The 9,409-nt window shown below is 43.1% G+C and overlaps 1 long non-coding RNA gene across 2 annotated transcripts; it reads right to left on the bottom strand.

Annotated features, from left to right (window-relative positions):
- Nucleotides 1–6,655: 6,655 nt before the first annotated feature.
- On the bottom strand, nucleotides 6,656–8,292 carry LOC125387173. 2 transcript variants are annotated; one of them, XR_007227729.1, is made up of 4 exons: nucleotides 7,686–8,292; nucleotides 7,372–7,585; nucleotides 6,948–7,279; nucleotides 6,656–6,829 (listed from the first exon to the last, which is right to left on the bottom strand). It is a non-coding gene; the product is annotated as an uncharacterized LOC125387173 (long non-coding RNA). The 2 variants fall into 2 exon arrangements; XR_007227730.1 differs by having other exon boundaries at nucleotides 6,656–7,279.
- Between the last annotated feature and the right edge of the window lie 1,117 nt (nucleotides 8,293–9,409).

Genomic DNA, 9,409 nt, shown 5'->3' with positions numbered 1-9,409 from the left:
CACGGACACGCATAAAGAAAATTAACATAATGCTATTGCCTCCGTATAATTGATCAGATTGGTATTATAATACTCGAAATATACATAAATGCTTTCGTCTAAAGTTTCATACGAAATGTTATAACGATAAACCTTAACGTTAAAACTACCAAACTTAGACACTTTGTGTTTTCACGATTCGCTAAGAACGCGCGAGACTTTTGGAAAAATTAACTGTTACCAACGGAAACGTTTATTCCTATCGCGGTTACCTCGTCAATCCTCGTCATCCATATACGATATATTTAAACACAGTTAAATATCTCATTGTCGATAATTTCCTAATAATTTTACAACTCTATTCTTTATTGTATACTTCACCTTACGCGTATGTTCCGATACTTAGAAACGGCGGTGTATGTGCCACGTTGTTCCAGTTTCCAAAGCAATTGCTCGTTCGTTGCTTCCAACAACCTTCCATCTTTTCGACCACGTTCCTCAAACTCGACGGGGGAAATCTCTCACTCGACGAGAGGGCGAGAGAGAAATATTCGCTCCTCTTATCACGCGTTCTCCGCTCGTACCGGTAACAAGGCGTCATCTCGCGTGTACCGGGCCCCCGTACAAAGGTTCTTTCATTGAATTCCATCGGGCACCGCTATTACTTTCCGCGATGAGAACTGTCAAGCGGGACTCGTTACCGAGGGTAGATTAATCACGGTCTAGAAACCAAAGAAAGGAAAACGTCGGACGGCGTTCGCCGCCGCGTATCGCCCGGATACATTGTGTCCGCGCTCGCGACACGCATAATGAATTACGCACACGCCGCACCCGATGTCTCTACGGATTAGAATATCGAGCATGCGAGGACGTTCCGCTGATTCGACGTTGTGGACATGCAAGATATAAGAGAAACGAATGTTGATTTTTCCAGCGCTGAATTTTTGTTGATTCGTTGATTCGAAATGAGGATTTTCAACGTTATCTCGAAGATAGAATTTCAAGTGGAGGAAGAAGAAGTTGGCGTGTTAATTATTTTAACCTTTCTTTTAACCTTTCTTTCGATATCTCGAAATTACATGGTCGTATTTACCGTATCTGATAAATATGATTTCAAGTATGTCGTTATATCGTAAGCGAAGGATCATTTCGATTAACATACGTTTTAATAGAAAATTCCGTACGAACGTTAAAAGGCATCGAACGAGCTGGAAGAAAAATTTGGAAATTTAGAATAAAATGTATTATTTTATGTACTTATCTAATTTTTGTCTCAGATGCGAGTTGATTGTTCCAGAAACGATGGAATATCGTGGCAGACCCGAAATCATCGTTTAGATAATTTTAACAGTTCCGATGTAGCGTAATATTCTTTTCGCGATTTATACTTAGAAAATCACCCCTTTACAAAGCGTATCTACGCTTTATAATCGAATACTCAAGGATTACGCGTTTGGTAACGTTTAAAAGCTAACAAGGCACCGCTGCAAACGCGCACGGGATTACTCTGTATGTATTACACAGTCGAATAAAACGTTCCTGTTTGTCCCAGGATTAAATCGTGCAAATCACTCGTCGAAACGATTCCATCGAACGCAAGCACAGTTCTATCCGAACGTACGAGAAGTTTTCGTGCACGACACCAGCCTAACGGTGTTGGTTGCCGGTACAGAGAAATGGGGAGCGTTACACATATCGTTGTGGAATAATCCTCTTCTGGTTGTGCGGGCTATAGGGTGCCTAATATGGAGGCTTTATTATTTAACGACGTGCTAATGGGGCGTTGCTTGGCCCGGCCTCTGTATTATTCCGCAATCTTGCGTGCGAGTGTATTTCGGGACTGGGGTCCAATCAGATTTCTCTCTATTAAAATCTTCTTTACTGTTTATCGTACGTATTACAAATTCATCTTCCGCTGTTCCTCTTCTTTCAACGCTGTATCCTTTGCAATATTCTTCCGAGCCTCGCTCATTTTGTATTTCCTCGACAAGGTACATATGTACTTGAAAGCTTAACTTCGTATCCATCATTATCGGTCAATAGAATTATCCCGAAGGCGAAAGAAGGGCCGAAAACGTAGAGTAAACAGAGAAGAAAATTACAGGAAAAACCAATTGTTGAATAGTGCGTTTTGAAAGGAGAATTCGGGGATTCGATTGTTCTTCGTGCAATACTTCGATGTTTTCGCTATAGCTCGGTTTTCTATCGTTCTCTTAACTCTTTCGTTCGACTTTTCTGCATTCGTTTAAGCCATCCGAATTCGGAAGAATGTGTTATACAGATGTGGTTGGTTTTCGCCGGTGCAGACACGTAGACATGTTTCGTCGAAGATGTAATCGTGTGTAATTTTGACGTATTAAAATCTTTTCTATAAGAATATCCAAGGTATCTAGAATTTATCTTTCATCGACTTGTTTCAACACCATTTCGTTTTACGATATTCATCGTCGTCGCTCGTTTACCATTTCCTCGACCATCTATTCCGAAGCTTAACTTCTTCTTATCTATTACGATCAGCTAACAGAAGCGTCCGAAAGATGAAAGTAGGTGGGCAAAAAGGTAGACTAGGAAAATGCAGCAAAAGAAGCGGAGAAGTCGATTTTTGGGTAGGTCGTTGTCGAGAAGCTGCAAGTGGCGCCCGGGATGTCCCTCCTCGTGCTGTGTTTACAGAGGAAACTTGGAAAGCCGGGGATGAAATTTGAGGTTTGAAACGGCCGCGACGCCACCGAGGGGTTAGACGTAGACGGCGAAGGAAAAGCTGGCGTGGATCGGCGCGGAATTCGTTCCAAAGTCTTGACAGGACTCATCTGCGCGATGGCGCCACGGCCATTTGTTTGTTTTACTTTTCTGGGCAGGCTGCCTTCTAACCCGGCCCTCCATCGACTCTAACCGTGAGTTAATGAGGTCGTTAACGAGACTTCCACTAATTCCACTATCTTAGCCGGGAAGCTGTGCCGCGCCTTCTTTCTGCCAGATAATATCGTACCTCGTTGGAATCCATGCTGGTTTTGTTTCCCTTGTTTCGTTCGACCAGCCACCTCGTGGCGGGCCTTGAATCCACGTCTCGTACGACCCTCTTTCTTTCCCGCCGACGTTTAACGCGTCCTTTATTTTTCAATTATTACTTCGTTTAAAACAAGGCAATTAAACGAACGTTGCCTTTTTTATTTTATTTCTCGATCTCTCCGTTTCTAACGGACTTGTAGCGGCGTATGAGCTAGAGGAAAATTCAAATTATGTCGTTGTTTTGTATCGTACTGCCTCGCAGTAGCAATATCGTTAGGATACGCATAACGTAATAATAAATAAACTCCGGGAATAATAATGTCGCCGCTACGTGCAACCGTCGAACGAAGACGAATTTGAACTTTCCGGCTCTCCCCCGACCACTAAAATAAACGGACGCGACCGTAAGGAAGTCAGTATCTATGAGTATCTACCGAGTGTCTATCAGTCATCAACGAGTTATTAGGGATCTTATTTTGCGACTTATTATATTATTATTATACACTGTCTTGGCGAATCCGTTAAAACATTATGTGTACTTATTTATTTAACATTTTAAATATACTTGACTCGTCTAATAAATCTCACGATCAACCATCCTCTACACGAGTCCTCCACAGATTCGATGTTTCTCGCGACTGCTTTAGGATTTCGCTTCGTTCGACTCTTCCAGCCGCTATGTTATATTATTAAACCGTTTGAAATTTTTCGCATCACGCCGCGATAGGAAAAGTAAAATTACACGAGCTACTGAATTATATCGTACTATAAAGTAATGAAAATAGCCGCGATAGTATTAACGGTGGCGCATAATTAATCGTTACGCGGCTCTGTCTTACGGATTACCAGCGATTCATTTTTGAAATGGAGCGACGCGCAGCCCGACTCCGTCGTCAAACTTTAAAGCGACGCACGTCGTAGAAAATATATCCCGGTGCAAACAGGATTTATTAAAAAATTGCTTTTCCGCGGAATCCTGTTTGCGCGTTCATCTGGCCGACGCGCTTTTTCCTTCGCGCTGGAAAAAACCTCATCGTTCACCGTTATATCCGAAATACGGAAGACTCGTAGCGACAGGCTTTTTCAACGCGCCACCCCTTTTCTTTTTTCCTCTTTTTCCTTTCAAATATATACCAAAAGAGAGAGAAAGAGAGAGACAGAGAGAGAGAGAAAGAGAGCTTGCCGTGCGCCGATTAAACGTTCCACGCTTTTTTTCATTCCACCTTCGACTCTTCCTCGCCCACTGATTCCCTCCTTTCCTTTTACGTTTCTGTTTTTTAAACCCTCTCCCCTCCCCTCCCTCTCTATCCCTCTTCGACGATCGTCATTTTATATTCTTTACGTCTACCTTCGCCCGCTCTTCTATTCCACCTTTTATTTTCTTTCTCGATTTTATCCCCTTATCGCGGTCCTCTCGATTCCTCTCTTCGCTTCCACCTCTCTATCCTCTCGATTTTTATTCCCACACTCTTCCATTATCTTTTTGCCCCCGTACGCACCCCTACCCCATCCACCAGCCTCTCTCTCTCTCTCTCTCTCTCTCTCTCCCTGCTTGCCAGCTCGTTCTCTTCCGTCTCTATCCCTCTATCTTCGTGTCCGTCTCTTTTCACCAGCCGCGTCCTCTCATTATTACGCTTTTTCGTGCTCTCCCCGGCAACTCATTACTATTTTTCGCACGGTTCGCTACGCGTGCCGTTGCTCGAGCGACCGATAAATTTTGCCGCGATATTGCGTTTGGCATTATCGCAATCATGAGCACCAAGTACCTTCCTTGCCGCCCTTCCCGCGTCTGCCAGCCCGCGTCTGCCAGCCCGCGTCGTGTCGCGCCGCGCGTGTAAATACGCGTCTGTATTTCTACGTGTTACGCGTGCATACATACGCGTGCATGTGTACACGTGTATACGTACAGGTGCGTGTGCCATGCACGTTGTCCCGAATTTACATCGCGCTTTTAACATCGGTCGCCTCCGCCATAATTTCCCCGCTGGTACCCAAAGCTGGCCGACCGGAACGCGCGGCTCATTACGTTTTATCCCATGCACTGACACTCGAATTTCGGCCGAAATATGTACAAAGAACGCGGCCTGACGCGGCCATAATTCGCCGACGTGACGGTGATTTTACATTCGCCGGAAAATTGACGGCGCCGATGATTATCGCCGGCCAATCTCCCGTCCCTTCATTCCGCGTGTTGTTGCCCCGCGTGTTTTTTCCACCCCTCCTTCTCTAACCCGCCATTCTCCATCCCTCTTTCTTTTTTCCTTCCTCGTCGCGTATTTTTCTTTTTTTTTTTTTACAGACATACTTTTTTACACGATGCACTCGATTTTTCATTTCAACGAAAATCCTTTCGTTGCCGCGAGTATTAATGAGATCGACGGACTGAGAGATTCCGTGTTTATAGGGGGATAATCCTTCGTTCCGTTTCATTCGTTGTAATTAATGCAATCGTAGGATCGATCGATAAAACGAATATCCAACGCCAACGTTAAATCGTCGTCGTAGGAAAGAAATCTTCTTTCCACGGATTGTTTTCATAAAACGAGAGAAACACGTCGAAACACCTTCCTCTGTTACAATACAAATCAGCCAACAAGAATATAGATATATATACCGGTGTTTGTTATTTCAATTGGAAAATTTGTCCGCGCGTCGCCTGTCGTCTGCAACGTTCCCGTACGTGTGTTTTCGTACGTTGGCTTTTTTATCGGCATAAAAACCACCAAGGAAACGAAAACGATGGAAAGAGACGTGAAACGAAGGAAGAAAAAAAATATACGTTTGCGACTAAATGCACTCGTGAGAAGGTCTATTCCTGATGCGTTCAAGGGTGGCACTCGTCACTCGGTAGAGACGTCAGGTCGGCGAGTGCAACGGCGCCACGAAGCAAGAAGACGATGAAGGAGCGCAGGAAGTGGCCGGGAACTCGATCTCGCCCCGGGCAAATACGTTTGCCTTGGGGCTGTTTGTTATGTTACATCTTTGCTTGGCGAACGGGGTGGCCTTTTAAAACGTCTCGTTGTCACTTCGTGTGGCGCTAGCACGAGAACCTTGTCGACGACGACGACAACGTCGACTCGTTTCCCTTGGTAATGCGAAAAGGGGCCTGTCTAATCTTCGAAAAATCCGCGAGCTTTTACGCGGCTCGTTCTTCTCCCCGTTTATCTCGAGGTATAACAACGAGCTGAAATTAAACGTTACACTCGGTCTTCGTTGCCGCGAGCCATCTCCTTCGTTTCGAAGGTTACCGCCGCTTAAACGCCAACGAGATTTTTGCACCGGTGCGACGCTCTCTGCAAAGTGGCAATAAAGCTGTCGCGCGTATAAAACGCAGGGTAAATAGAGGACTGGCACGATGACCAAGAAAAATCGAGCTACCAGACCTTTGACCTTCTCGTGTGAAAGTTCTTTTTAGTGCTTTAAAGTTATCGTTGATCTTGGTAAATGTTCCTCGATAAGAGAAATGTTAGTTAACTGTAGCTATTTGTAACGCAGTACGAATCCAGATAGTTTCCACAATTTGACAAGTCGTAAATGTGAATTTACGTACGTGTTCGAATACGAAACTATCGAAAACTTTCATAAGATGAAAAGATATATACTTGCTAATAAACATATTACGTTGTAAATTTTACTTTGTCTTATTACGTGAAATAAAACGCATTCTATCTATAAGGCAGAAAAAAATATTTCAACTTAATTTTTCGTTCGCATATAAATTGTTAAAATTCCCATTGATAATAGGAATAAGTTTCGGTGAATCTCTCCTATTAAACCATTTCGCTCTATTAAAAGTATCAGCGATATCTAAGAAGACAGTGCCACACGGACGATCCATATTATACTGCAACATTTTCGTTGAGATACTTACGTTATCACGTTACGTTATCACGTTGTAGTACTTGATCGATGAATAAACGAAAAGCGTATTATTCGACAATAAATAACAAATATTTTCTTACTTGAGCACCTCATTTGTCATCCGCAAACAAAAGCCAAGAGAAAAACGTAGCGTAGTGTCTCGTAAGGAAAAAGAGTGTCTCAAGACTATTGAAGTCTCTGGCAGAGCGATGAAAAAATCAAATCCTGATACGGGATGCGGATAATAGCACCGAAGCAACACAGCGGTGGAAAAGTTTCTATACCGAACTACTCGATCGACGAATTACAAGCGATTATTGGTGAATCTTACATTAACTGCACGCGACAAAGACCAGGTTGCAGCAGGTTTTGAGGAATTTCACAAAGCTCCGATAGATTGTAGTTCAAGGGCTTAACATTTAGTTGGGTCTCTCTACGACAATAAAATCGAACGTGCATCAGTCGTTCATAAGTCGTTACGGCCGAGCGACAGCACATCTGGAAGTAATTACGGAGGATACTGACCCAGCGCTCAGGTGTAAGATCCTTTAAGGTGGAAATAGAAACTCGAGGCGGCAAGGAAGCGTTACACGCGGTATCGAACGTGACATTTCGCCAGGTACCGGGCTTAGTGACCGATGCTTTTCGGTTTTCTGGTTTTCTTCTTCTTCACGAAAGAGCCAAAAGTCGCGATACAATCTCCTTTTTTCTTTATAGACGTTTCGAAACAGTGTGCCATCTGTAACCGTACACCGAGACAAAGTGTATTATTCACCCGAAAAAGATTGGTCGTTGCTGTTTTACATGCAACCTCAACACCAGCTTCGTCGTTCCATTACCTTCGTTTTGGTGTTCGACACGTTCGTTCCGCTCTTTCGAGAAAAAGTGGTGTGTCAACCTGTTGTGATTCGAGTCGTTCTTCGCCTTCGCTGTTTCATATTAGGTCGGCAAATATTATATACTTAAATATCATACACTTTTGAAAGCTATTTATAGCGCGACTGTATTTCCCTGATTGGTCGCTTATGTGCTTACACTGGTTGCAAAAACTTTATTTATTTATACGTAAATAGCCATGTAGAGAAATTTCGCATCACGATATGTACTTCTGTAACTTTGGAGCGCGTTGTGTTTATCTGCTTTAACAACAACGACGTGAATCTCGCATCACGACAGCTTTTATTAAGTCGCGTTGACATTTAGGTAATTTATTCTTTTTCTATCGTTTCCCGCAAGAATCATCTGGAAGAATCTAAAGAATACGAAGACGATGCAACCTTCAAAGTTTCGTATTATCCGAAGAATTTTGCATTTTATCGTAACATCGCGTTTTCCGAAATTTTAATACGAAGAGCAGGAAAGCGCAAGTAGTCGGGTATCGTGATAACAGTTAATCGAACTTTCAACCGATTAAGTAACGAATTAAACCTAAATACAATATTACATTATCATTCTCTATGACTTTATTACACGATTTATGAATATTAACGGATCTTTCCATATTGTTGGATTACGTCGGATAATGTACCGTTTGATCAGCATAGTCACTCGTAACGTGCAACGATGACTTCGTTGTCAGCGATTATGATATATTATAATCATCCACGTCAACGAAACAGTTCTGTAAGATTTATTATCGAAAAACTAAAGTCGATAAAACTTTCCTTTAACAAATCCGTGTATTTGTCTACTTATAAATCCGATTATGTAAATACCTCTGGTAAGTTAGTTTAGATTTAAGAGCAGGAATTTTCTGTTATTTCCACGATAGAGAAATCGAAAGGTAGGAAAATGAAAATTTGACGTAGAACGATGAGTCGCGTCTCGACCAATTGCCATTCGATTCGCGTTGCGATATTATTTCGCGGCTGGAACGTGCCTCGGCCTGAATTGCCGCAGCTTCAGGCAGCCTCTCATCCCAGAGAAGTGCCCGTTGGGTATTTAAGAAGCATATTCCGTCCATTTGGCATTGTGCGCCGTCGAATGGACACTTTGGAGCGTAGGGCGTGAGAGACTAGCCGAGATCGAAGGATCACGGTATTGATCGTAAGCGGCTTGCCCCCGTCGAGACTTTACCTTTGTACTCGGAACCAGCTATTTGCTAGCCTCGTAAATTCACACCTTGGCATAATCGGAGTATCCGGCAAAGCTGGAGGCACTCGGCCATTAGAGTCGCGACATTTATAGCGAGGCTCTGCCTCGTACACGAGGTTCGCAAAGGTATCGGCCACGTGATTGCGAGAAGCATTTTTCCAAAGTATTTTCGTATCGATGAAAAGTACGTTTGAAATAGCCGTATCCGTGTAATTTGAAATTTTTTAAATGCTTCTCTTTCGACAACTTTTCTCTGTATAATTGCAGTGTCGCGTTGCTTGAAACAGTTAGAGGGTTGCTGTCGCGAACGCTTCCATTGTATTCATCCAGCAAACAGAAACGTAAAAGCTTGGTCGGAAAACAGAAACAAAATTCAGGCATCGCAAATGAAATTTTATCGCCAACAAAACAAACAAATCTACTTTTATCAAGCCACGAGTGTGACTCGATATTGCAGGAGTTAAAAAAA

This window comes from Bombus terrestris, chromosome 2 (assembly GCF_910591885.1).
Source record: "Bombus terrestris chromosome 2, iyBomTerr1.2, whole genome shotgun sequence".
NCBI lineage: Eukaryota > Metazoa > Arthropoda > Insecta > Hymenoptera > Apidae > Bombus > Bombus terrestris.
This window is presented reverse-complemented; position numbering and strand designations above follow the sequence as displayed.